The sequence below is a fragment of the Talpa occidentalis genome, unplaced genomic scaffold (assembly GCF_014898055.3).
Source record: "Talpa occidentalis isolate TD23 unplaced genomic scaffold, MPIMG_talOcc4v2.1 talOcc4.5, whole genome shotgun sequence".
Lineage (NCBI taxonomy): Eukaryota > Metazoa > Chordata > Mammalia > Eulipotyphla > Talpidae > Talpa > Talpa occidentalis.
The window spans coordinates 130,756,903-130,768,810 of record NW_023604861.1 but is presented as its reverse complement, the minus strand read 5'-3'; the positions used below and the strand labels follow the sequence as shown (position 1 = coordinate 130,768,810).

Below are 11,908 nucleotides of genomic sequence, written 5' to 3'. Positions count from 1 at the left end.
TCTGCTGGCGTCCCCGTGACGCCGCCCGTATGAACTCCGTCTCTCAGCCCAGGTGCACCCACTCCAGGTGCCGCCATCAGGCCTGCTTTCAGGACCACAGGGTTCCCTCCTCCATCCTAATGGCGGGAGGGCAGAAAATCCTGATACTTTTACCTTACCCTACACCATAAATGCAGGGGGCACGAATTCAAAAAGAAAATATGCTTTATGGATTTACTTGCAGTGAGGCTAAGGTATTGTTTCTCCTCCAACTCAGTGATGGCCTGGTACCCAGCACGCTCCACCCTCCACTCCAGCTGGGCCCATTTCCTCTGCATCCTCAAGGACTTCCTCCTCCTGCTGACCCCTGTTCATCCCCCAAGCTGGTGCTCATATCGCTTGCCCTGAGGCTGAGCAGGCCATTTTCCTCCTGTTAAATGGATTCTGTGTGTTCTTCAGTCTTCAGTCCTCACCACCTCCCAGGAAGCCTTCTCAGATGATTTCCATGCCTTCCAGAAACAAGATGGTCTCTGCACTCTCATGACTCGATTTCATGTAACTCCAGACGCTGCTTTGTCTGATAAATAGAACAAAGTAAAAGGGGGCCATTAACCACAGGTGAGTTTTATAGAAGGAAAGTTGTGTTGAACTAAAGTCTCTTTGGCCTGCTAAGTGCTTTGTCCAGGCACATGTGGAAGCAAGATAGAAACCAACTGAGTTGCCTTCCGGCAGTGTGCATAAGGTGTGGTCCGGAGAGACTAGCATAAAAATCGCCCTAGTTTCACACCCTACATTTAGAAAGGGCTAGGAGTATACCTGAAAGGTGACACTGTGGGAAGGGACAAACAGCTCAAGAAGAATGTAAAATAATAGAGATATAGTGGTTCTGAAATAAGTCATGCAGGAAATCAACTTATTGGAAAAGACAGAAATAAAAATATTCTAAGTTTTGATTTTGGGAGTTCGTATCGCAAATTTAAGAAGTTGAATATTATATCAGCATGCGGGGGTGGGGGGGGCTGTTTCAAATAAACTATACACACACATCCATTGTGATAGAATAAGATAAAGTAATTACTACAGTATCTCAAAAGTATTTTCCCATAAATCTCTAGGTTCCACTTTTGCTGATGATGACCCATCTTTTCTGAAAGCACTTTACTTGAAGTGACTACTCATCCTTAAATTAGGAGGTAAATACTTTCACTGGGGTACTTTGACTTTGAGTATCTCAAAGTGCCATCCAATGTATGTGTGGTTCTCAGGTCATAGTGGACTATTGTCTGATGTCATCAGGTCTGGGCTACCTTCTAGATGTGGCAGAATATCAACCCTGGTGAGTTCCAGATTTTCCCTTTTGGTCAAGTGCCCTTGAGTGTTGACATGTCACAGGATTTGGATTCTCCAAGGGTTAATTCTGGGTAGTGATGCTTCTCAACTCCATGCACATATTCCAGTGTTCAGAAAAGGGGGTTTCCTGGCATGATTGGTGAACCAATTTCAAAGCAAAGAAACCCCTCTGAAGTTTCAACATAACCCTGCCCCCATCACTACTACCTGAGGCCTCTGATACTGGTTGTGTATTCCCCTTTATCTTTACTTCACAGATTTGTCATATTAGCATTCCAGCTCTTTTAATTCAGAAAATAAAGTACAGGAATAGAACTAAAGTTTTGTCGTTAAAATTCTTGAAATTGCCTCAATGAAATAAAATGAACACAAAAGACCTGTAGTTATAATTTCTTAAACCTTAGTTCATGGTATCATCAGTATGCCTACATGTAATTCACCCTGCCCAGTGTACCTTTATCATCAATTGCACACCTGTAATGAAATGAGCTTGTGAGTCAGCAGCAAGATGGGATTCTATGCATGGGAAGTTCACTCTGGAGCTCATCCAAGAGGATGGGAGGACCTTCTTATACACTCCCCTCCCAACTTCTTTTGAAGCAGCACCCCAGTCTGTCCCCCAAGCCCAACACTGAAGAATGGGAGAGTACCCACTTGTTCTCCTATGAGGGTCTCCTGTGAACCCCTGGAGTGACCCAGTTGATGCCATCCTTGCCTTGGTGGCCATGTTGCTGTGAGTGTTTGTTCATCTGTTCACTAGACACCCCTTGTCCGAGGGTATCCCAGGCACAATGATGCATGTCAAGGTTGCAGGTGGAAACCAATATCAACAGGTGTCAAACGCTATAATATACAAGAGCACAAGATGGGATAGCTTTCATTCTGCCTAGGCAAAGGAGGTTAAGTCAGGCACGAGTAAGAAGCATGAGTAAGAGGCATGCAGTGTGGCTGCGACCACAAAGAGGAATGGTGGGACGTGAGGTTGTGGAGATCAAGACCAAATGCCCTGGGCCCTAAATGCCAACCTAGACAATTTGGGCTTAACGTGGAAGCAGTGTGGGTTTGGTGAGGGCTTTTGAGTTAGGAGGTAACATGGTACGATGTGGGCTTTAGAAAGAAACACTGATCTTACTGAGGAGTGTGAGCAGATTGGAGAGGTAGAACTTAGAGCTCAGAAGTGGTTAGTTTTCATGTAAATAGAACAGAAGACAGGCGGTGAGAACTGCTTTGGCTTTGGAAAATATGTACGACATGTAAAATAGTCATCTGTTGACTAATTAGATTGAGTGTGTGTGAGTGTGTGTGTGTGTGTGTGTGTGTGTGACAGAGAAGACAGAGATTCCAAAGATTCAATGTTTATCATGTTTGTTAAGCTAAAATACGTGGCGTGCAAGGAGCAATGAAGCCTAGAAATGGAGTGGAGACCGGGCAAGGCAGCGGGAAACAGCTGGTGCCAGAGGAGAGACGGAGATTGGCTCTGGAATGAAGGCAAACATCGGCAGCATGCGAGAGGGCATGGCTATCAGCAGAGACATAGGGGCATGGTCCAGAGTGGGGAGTGATGAGGATCAGAGAAGTAGAAGGTGACCCCAGAGAGCAAAGGTGACTCCAGGAAGGAGGAGGGACTGACCCTGTGAAATGCATCAGGGTCAGTCATTGGCCACATCTGCCCTTATACTGGACAATGACATTTATTTAACTTTGGATGATGACCCTGCATGTCCCCTTGGCAGAGAAACATTTTTTTAATTTTTATTTATTTATGCATACAAGAACTGGGGTACAGGCCAGAGGTGGGGGGGTGAGAGGATTCACCAGAGACAGAATGGGGAGCAGAACAGGCGGATCTACTGAGATACACTGCTGAGGGGAGCAGCAGGGAGACAGGAGAGGTCTGCTGTGCCTTGTGGGTCACGTCCCTGTCCTGGGATCCAACTCATGCCACCGTGGCTGGAGATAGCTTGACAGCCCTGAGACTTTAACCCCTGCACCCTCAGGGAAGCCCAGAAACATTTTTGAATTGAGTTTTTTAATTCAATTTTTTAATAGTATACATCAAACACAGCACTAAGATTTATAAACAGTGACTCTAACAGGCCAGAATTACTACCCCCATTTTACAGATGAGGAAGCTGAACCACGTAGCGATTCATTACCTCCCTCAGGGGAAACCATAGTTGATCCTGAGTCCTGAACTCGAGGAATCTCAGCCTTGGGGCCGCTCTCCTAGCCCAGACCACCAGTAACCAGCTCCTGGGCATTCTGGGAACAAAGCTGTGGAGGCAGAGAGGAACCAGGCTCATTTCGTTACAGGTATGCAACTGACAATAAGTAATCCAAAGCAAGATCGGTCCATGGGACACTCAGCAAACACCTTAGTTTAGGGAACGGGCCGTGACTGGTGGTTTGTTAAGGGCAGAGGTCCCTGTTCACCTGCCTCCCCATGGGATGAAAGTGCATAACAACACTAAACCCCAGGGTTACCCGAACTCTGCTTCATTTTCCTCCCAGCCCACAACCAGACCTTCCCTTCTCCCCTCCTGGTCTCCGCCTCTGCCCTGGCCCTGTCCTGTCACGGGGAGCTGGTTCTGAGATCAGAGGCCAGTCTCTTGTCTGAAATTCTCTGGCCGTTGTGTCTCCAGAGGGCAGGTTCCCCCCCTTACAGATGTGCAATTGTCCATATCTAGCAGGCGAGAGGGAGGAAGGGACCTTTGAGTTATGACTGGGACCTTGTACTTTGCTAAACTGCTCCCTAGTATTTGAAAGGGAGGCTTCTGGTCTCATGTCAGCTCATCTCCTGTCCCTCGTTCTCCACCCAGCACCCAGCAGCTGGGGAGCAGCGGTTGGACCAGGGGTTGTCCTCTCTGCAAAGCACAATCTGGGAAAGGAAGACATGCACCCTCTCTCGATACAGGGGGTGCACCAGGGCTCACTTTCTCACTGTTTGTACTTCTTTCTGACCCAACAGAGAAAAAAATCAATTTTAAAACGCCAATTAAAATTCCCATCTCCAGGTGCACATTCGGCTACAGTAGTCGACATCCTACTCCCCCCCCCTTACAGATGTGTAATTGCCCTGAAAGCAGAGTTGTCCAGAAGTGAAATATTAAACAATTCAAACCTAAAATGTTCCAGAGGTAGAGCAGAGAGAGCGGGACATGTGTAAGTAACGCACAACGTAGAACCTAAAAACATGCGCCGAGCGCACACGGCGTAGTGCACTTTTGTGGCTGCTAAAACTATAACATCTGGAATGCCATTCTGGAAAACTTCCAGATGTTTTCCATGAGGAACACTTTGTAAAAATTGTTAGCCTTCTAGGCATTTGTGAATTTTGTAAGGAGAGTACACTCCCAGGCCCACATAGGAGCAAATATGGGATTATAAAGTGCTAAATGCTTTTCACAACTGTATAAGCAATAATGCACTTTGGGTAAATATTCAGGGAAAATTATTTTTACAGACTAAGTGAATGGATACATTCCAAACTGCAATTAGATTTGTGTTGCAGAGAATCAGGCCTATAGGACAGTCCTTCTTAAGGCAGCTGGCGCGGGAGCCAAAGGCCCTAACCTGGGCAGCATCACACACCCTGGTCATTCATTTCTTCTTTTGTAGTCCTTCCAAAGCTGGAAGAGTCCAACATTGTTCCCTAGCTTGTTATATTTATCTTCCTTCCCATGGATTTTTATATTGCATTTTATAAATCCGGCTTCAATTTATATGTAAGTCCCGTAGTCATTAGCATTACGTTAAAAAAAGAAAGGGGAAAAAAACATTCAGGCAACAGTGCTTGGGAGCCTTTAGAAGAATGGTTAGTTTTTAAAATGCGTAATATATAAACATCTTAAAGGAATGCCCAGAGTCTCTTTTGAAATCAGAAATTATGTGAAGCAAGGAAAGAATCATAAAAGCTTATTGATTTCCCAAACCCACTGAGTAAAAGTATTTTTAAACCAGGATTCACATAAGGGATGCATTTGACACATCAAGAGAAACTGGAGCCCAGGCTCCGTGCAGCCACATCAGATGCTGCGCCCAGCCTGCTTTGTTTACCATTACAAAGTGAAAAGAAATTTGCTTCTCCTCCCCTGCGCCCTTTCCCTGGAGGATGGCGATTCTTCTTGATTTTGTCCTTCCTTATAAAATGGTCGGAGTTAAAATGTCCATGAGTCACAGTCAGAGGGCTGCCCCCAATGCCTAGAGGGCCTTCGCTCCCGAAACGTTTTCATTTGGAGGCTCTGAGGCTTTCCACTTCCGTCAAAAGCCTTTGCACTGGGATCTGCAGACTATGACCAGGAAAGCTCTGGAAGGGCAGAGCACCTGGAGCTCACATCAATAGGTGAGCCTGGAGGCCAGGAGAAATAAGCCCCAAGGTTGCCAGGGTAGGGGAGCGTGGCGACCTTAGGCAGAAGACAGTGGTCTTCTAGTCTGTCCCCTCCTGGCTCTTTCTTCTTCATTGCCATCGTCATTATCATCATCATCATCATCATCCCTTGTAGTGTTTTGCTCCCCGCCCCAGGGCAAAAGTCAGCAGGGAACCAGATGCCCAGCCGGACATGACGATGGAAAGCTGGAGCAACTCTCAAGGCTTTATTCCCCACAGCCCCAGTACTAGAGTCCCCGTGTGTCACTGCTGCTCCCTGGTTTCTATGGCTGTTGAGACTCCAAGGAGAAAGAGACATGCTATCATTTTGCTGTGAGGCTCCCCGCACGCCGGCTGCAGCCTCGTCAGGTGGTGGGTTTCTGGAGTCCATGCTTAGCACAGGTTACGCTAAGCCTTTGGTGGCTTCCACATGAAAAGAACAGAAAGTCAAGGATATCCCAACTCTACCCCAGGGCTGCTTCAAAGACAAAGGGAAAGAAATGAGGAATGGGAAAATGCCCAAAAAATCAGAAAATATCGCAAGGTCAACCCACCTGGTATAAATCAGCGCGCACCGTCCAGAGGGTCGCATGGAAACCTCACGCTCAGGTGTAATTTGCCCATCCCGAAGTATTTTTCCTAGCAGTGCCAAATGCCATAATGCACTCTGTCAGTGATTTGAAATTATTCTATAAGCTACATATCGGGTACACTATTGTTAATGAAATGCACACAAGATGATGAACAACTTCCTTTTCCTGCTAGAGCCCCAGCTGCAACCAGGGCCTGGATCCTCCGTGCTGTAAATCAGCCCTTTGTACTCCAGGAGGATTCAATGAGCTGCAGGTGTGGGCTCGGGGAAGGCCGCCTGGGATTAGGTAGCAGCATTTGATATGAGATCCCAAACAGCACTGGCAATCGACACGCCACATGCGGCTACAGACTTTGGAGAAAGCAAAGGAAAAACGCTGATGAAATGTGGCACGGGACCATGGAATGCAATGTCAAACTTTCACATCTGCAGGAAAAGAAAGCGAGTTCCTAATTTTACAGTGATGATGTCATTGAGAATTCATGACAGTGGAAATGATGGGCCAAGGTTTGCAAGCTTAACCACTTAGGAGGTTGCTAACCAAAGGCTGAGACTTTTCAAGGGACAGTATAGGTCTAAATGGAATGCTAATTTGCCTTCCTGGCCCGAGGCATCAAGGAGGTGGGGGGGGGGTACACATGTGCCCGTGTGTACACACATTTGCACACGGCCTCTAGAGAGATGGGGACAGGGAAAGGTGGTATTTAAGAGGTTCTGCTTTGCACAGGCATATAAAGCTGATACTTTGCATGCCAAATGTGTTCTTTAAAACATACTGTCTCTGTGTAATTCAGCATAAAACATTGCTAACTGTCCTTAACAACAATATATTTTTTTAAGATTGATTTCAGACACTAAAAATTCACCAGCCAAGAAAAACGATCATTGTTGTTCCCTTTCTCCTTAATGTTCACCACTGGAAAGGGCTTCTTTTTAAACCTTTTTTTATTCCATGGGGCTGAAGAGACACGAAAACAAATCTGGTTTTGTTATGCACATACTGATAAAAAAATACACTGAAGCAAACCTATCTTTAATTTTTTAAGAGTCTGTTTTTCATTAGCTTATCTTGATAGTTTAAGTTAATCATTATTTTCAACCATATATGATTTAGATATTATGTCATTAATTCATGTACAGTCCATCTGAGTAATGATTGTGGTTTTCTACTTTACAAATTCATCTACTTCACCAAGAAACCAAGAGTCAAATTCCATGCAACATCTGGTTTCCATTGAATGTAATTGCCATTTGCAGAGTTATAATCATGTGTTATTGTAAGGACCACGGTGTCAATCACTTCCCTAATGGGGAAAATTCAATGCCTAAATACCTGGGAGAACAAGAAGCTGACTTAAACAGGTGCATTCAGACACTGGGTTTTAAGTAGAATTCTAGCCTACCCATTTAAATAAATCATTTTAAGGAGAAACAATATTCTTTCCATCCCCTGTAGCACGGGAAAGCATAATACCCAGGGTCTCAAGCTCCCATGCTCAGTTCCAGTACTATATCACGCTTAATCCTTTAAAAAATGTACAACTATGCCCATATCATACTGATTCCTTATGTTCCCTACACTGATGGGAACCCCTAAGGCCAGGAAGGATTTCTGAAGACTTTCTGGGGAAGGGGCCATCTTCTGACTGTTCCTGCCTTCCATGAAGTCAGTCATCTCTTTCATAATGAAAATAGGGCAAGTTTGACATAAAGAAAATACGAAACTGCTCAAAATGACCAAGAACATTCTGGTCCTTTCTTGGCCCATGGGGTTTCCTGGGAATAATCATCTAAGAGTTTAAAGGAAACCACGCATCACTGTCCAGTGTGCAAGGTGTAAGTACTTTACGGCAAAGGGAGCCACATTTCCCTGACCTGAATTCCCATTGTGTTTACAAGCCAAGCCTTATTTGAGCTGGTAAATGTTTGGCCGTTCATTCAGAAAACATTTCCTAAGGTAAAAATAACACAAAGGATTATCTTGGACATTCAAGATGCAGAGATGAAAAGACAGACTAGAGGGCAACAGGGTGAATAATTAGAACACAATACAGCAGTAGAAATGAACCCATGTGTATGGCTTCAGGAAGGAGCCATTTTATCCAGCCTGGGTGACAGGATTGGAAAGTCTAATGGTTCTGGGAGGAGGTGACAGCTGAGTTTTACAGGATGAGTAGGAGTGTAAGGTCCTCCACTTTAGCTGTGAAAACATTAAGTCATGTCATCTTTTTCAAGTCACACACAGGGCATTTACTATTCTGTTTGTTGAACTTATTCTCCTTGGTGAGGGACTAAGGCAGCGTGGCAGAAGTCGCCATTTTCATTATCTTCAGCATTGTCATTACTACAATACCATCTTACATCTGAGGAAGACGCTACAACACACAAGACTGTCACATGCATTTTATGTTCATGTCATAGAAAGGGAGGAAGCTCAAGTATCATATTAGCCCCACTGCAACTCAAGGCCATCAAAGGTCATGGTGAAGAAAGGCCTAGAATTCAAGTCTTTAACTTCCATGCTAAAACCGATGGGCTGAAAACGTGCAGCCCCTCGTCCGCATGAGAGGGAGGCCTGAGCACCTGGCCTGGACCTGAGCTCGCCGTAATTGAATGAATGAATATATTTTCAGCTCCAAATTAGAAATGCATATGGAGAAGACTTTTCTCCAGAAAATTTGAACCAGAGTCAACATTCAGCACCATTTCACCGGGCTTTATCGTGCATTTTGTGATCAGATTCACAGCACATTTATTCTCACAATTTTCCTTCTTTTCAAGCAACTGTCTGAGGGATTCCACAGCCCTGAGCACTTCCAGACTTGCAGCTGGTGAGATAACCCAGCATGCTTGGAAGGATGGCAGGATGCGGAAGGCTGGAGTGACTACGTGGTGGTAAGTAAACATGTGGATAATTAAGAAGTAGTCATGTCAAAAGAAAGAAAGAAAAAAAAAATAATCTCCAAAATAGGAAGACCAGGATTAGAGAGACAGTGTGAATAAGCAGCCCTGGATCAGGACCCAGGGGTGCTGGCTCTGGGCTGTTGTTCAGTCTCTCGGGCCCCTGGTTTTATCATCTACTCACTAAGAATTGCAGCCTCCATCCCACCCACCCCAAACACATGTCGAGAGAATCGATAGAAATGTCTAATACAAAGTCGTGTGAATTATAAAGCAGTGAGCAAATGCAGGGAAGTTATTATTATCCCTGACAAATTGAGAGGGGCTTCCCTTTCCACCCGAGGCTGCCAGACATGGGTTTATAGTAATAACATCTGTTGGGTTGAGGCTCCATTGAAGATCACAAGACCCACCGAGGCAGCAGTCCCGTTCCAGGCTCTCTGAAGTGCAGATGAGGACTGGTTCTCAGAAAACTCCCGTGACTGTTTTGTTTTCTGTTTGTTTCCAAGAGAGAGATAATGACTGAATTCTTCGGGGCTTTCTTTAAGTTTCCTTCCAGACGGCACCGACAGCTTCCAGAATACCCAGGTGCTGGCTCTCGCTCAAGCAGTCATGCACTGGGACACGGCGGACAGAGCGTGTGACATTCAGACCAGGGCCCCCACATGGTTCCACAAAGCCCTGAGCAGGCAGTTGTTAGGACACCAGGGATTGGTGCCAATTATCAGCAGTGTGGGGAGGGAGATGCAGGGCTGGGTGGACCTTGGGTAATTTTCTTGACTTTTCATGGCCTCAGTTTATGGATCTATATAATGGGGGCATTATTTCTTGCTATTATACTGTGGGGTTGTCACAATAATTAAATAAACATTACTTTAAAACTCAGAAGAGCTCTGTTCCTATAGGCAGTTAGGTCCAAATACCTACCCTACAACTAAATAATTAGTAATTGCATATGCCTCTATATTGGGGATAAGAATTGACATTGATTGTCAAGTGAGCACTGTCCCAAGCATGTCACAGTTTTTAACGCTTTTTATTTGATTTTTTTGCAGCCAACCAGGATAGGCACCTGTATAGCCCCAGAGGATTCAAATTTCCAAAGTAGACAGTAAAACAGCTCTCAGAGGTACAGAGGGATTTCGACTTAGGAGATCTGGCTCCAGATCTTGACCCACTCTGCTCTGCTGCTTCTCATCCATGCCGACATGCAAATACACGCAATTTAAAACACTTATTTTGTAACAATTTCAGACTTGCAGAAAAGTTGCAAAATAAGTACAGAGAACACATATAATTTTTCACTTAGACCCCCCAAATGTTAACGTTCCCCTTTCTGTCTCCCCATCTCATTATACTCATGCATTCGTATTTTTTCTGAACCCTCTGAGAGTACCTTGCAGACAGGACGCCCCCCTCCGCCGTATCTAAATCCCTCTACATCCCCTTCCAGCAAAGACGTTATCTTCCAGAGCACAGAGTAATTCCTCAAATCAGAAATTAACGTGACACAGCACTACTGTTCATCTAGAGGTCATGCTCACCTTTTGCCAATGAGCTCAGTGCAACCTTCATAGCAACAGTTATGTGGGTTTTGAGGTTTGTTTATTTTTAATTTTCCGGGACCCCAACCAGAATCACATGGTGCCTGACCTTTGCATTTTTTAAAGCAACTGAGTTTGTGCTTTTCTGATCTTTTCCCCTCTGTGCGATTCAGGGTGCATCCCGTGGAGCTGAGCTCTGTTATCATGGGCTCATATTGGGGTGCATGTACTATCTATTTGTCCCACTACTGGTGGTGTGAAAACTCATATTTTTAAACCTTGTTCCTTGTTTACTGTGTAACATGTCTCCCCTGCCCCCTCAGGGCGGGTGGAGCCCCACTCCTGTCCACATCCCCGCCTTGCCCAGCTTGGGTTGTGCCCACAATCTGGCTCAGGAAGCTCTGCTCTGTTCTCTCCTTTTGGGCCCAGATTACCAAGTGATTCCTTCACGTTCACTCCCTCCAAGGCAGAGTAAAGGCCACGCCTAGCTGTCTCCTCCTTCCTGCCCCATATAGGAAGAACGCCCACTCAATTTTGGGAGCACTGGGCCAGCTCAAGCCCAGACCCAGCTGCCCAGAGAATGCAGATGGAAGCAGAATACAGGCCCCCAGGGAGATGGCACTGCCCCCGCCAGCCCACACTGCCGAGGTGATGACACCTCATCCTCTGCCACCATCAAACTGCCCCCTCTTCCTCCACCCCCACTCTCCCACCTTATTGCCCAACAATCAGAGTTCTGTTAGCGGCTCACCAACAAACCAGTATAGTTAAGCGTCAGAGGTTTCTAGCAAGTCAATGTGTTTCTTCCCCGATGGCATGTTTACTTATTATTAGCAATTTCTTAGACACAAGACCTCAAGTAACAGAGCGAGGCCTGTGGTGGGGAATCCAGGATGGAGGAAGGCTTCTGGACAGTGTTCAGGACCCCACACCACACACTAGGGTCGGTGGCCCCCGGAGAACACAGCCACCACTCACCCCACGGGAGCCAGAAGGTCCCATGTCGACTTGGCTCCCAGTCACCTTTAATAAGGCAGAAAAGGAGAGGCGCTCAGCACCGTCTTCACGGTACCAAATGGCCTTTGTCCCTTTGTTCTCATTCAAAACCACCTCTTCAAATCACCTTTGTGTTTATTGAAGGCCTGGCTCTGTGAGGTGCCAAGCTCAATGTGAGCC

At 45.7% G+C, this 11,908-nt stretch overlaps 1 long non-coding RNA gene across 2 annotated transcripts; it reads left to right on the top strand.

The window, feature by feature from the left end:
* The first annotated feature begins 1,262 nt into the window (after positions 1–1,262).
* On the top strand, positions 1,263–10,064 carry LOC119258735 (uncharacterized). Of its 2 annotated transcripts, none has more exons than XR_005128311.2 (3): positions 1,263–1,315; positions 9,069–9,182; positions 9,737–10,064. It is a non-coding gene; the product is annotated as an uncharacterized LOC119258735 (long non-coding RNA). The 2 variants fall into 2 exon arrangements; XR_005128310.2 differs by having other exon boundaries at positions 9,698–10,064.
* The last annotated feature ends 1,844 nt before the right edge of the window (positions 10,065–11,908 follow it).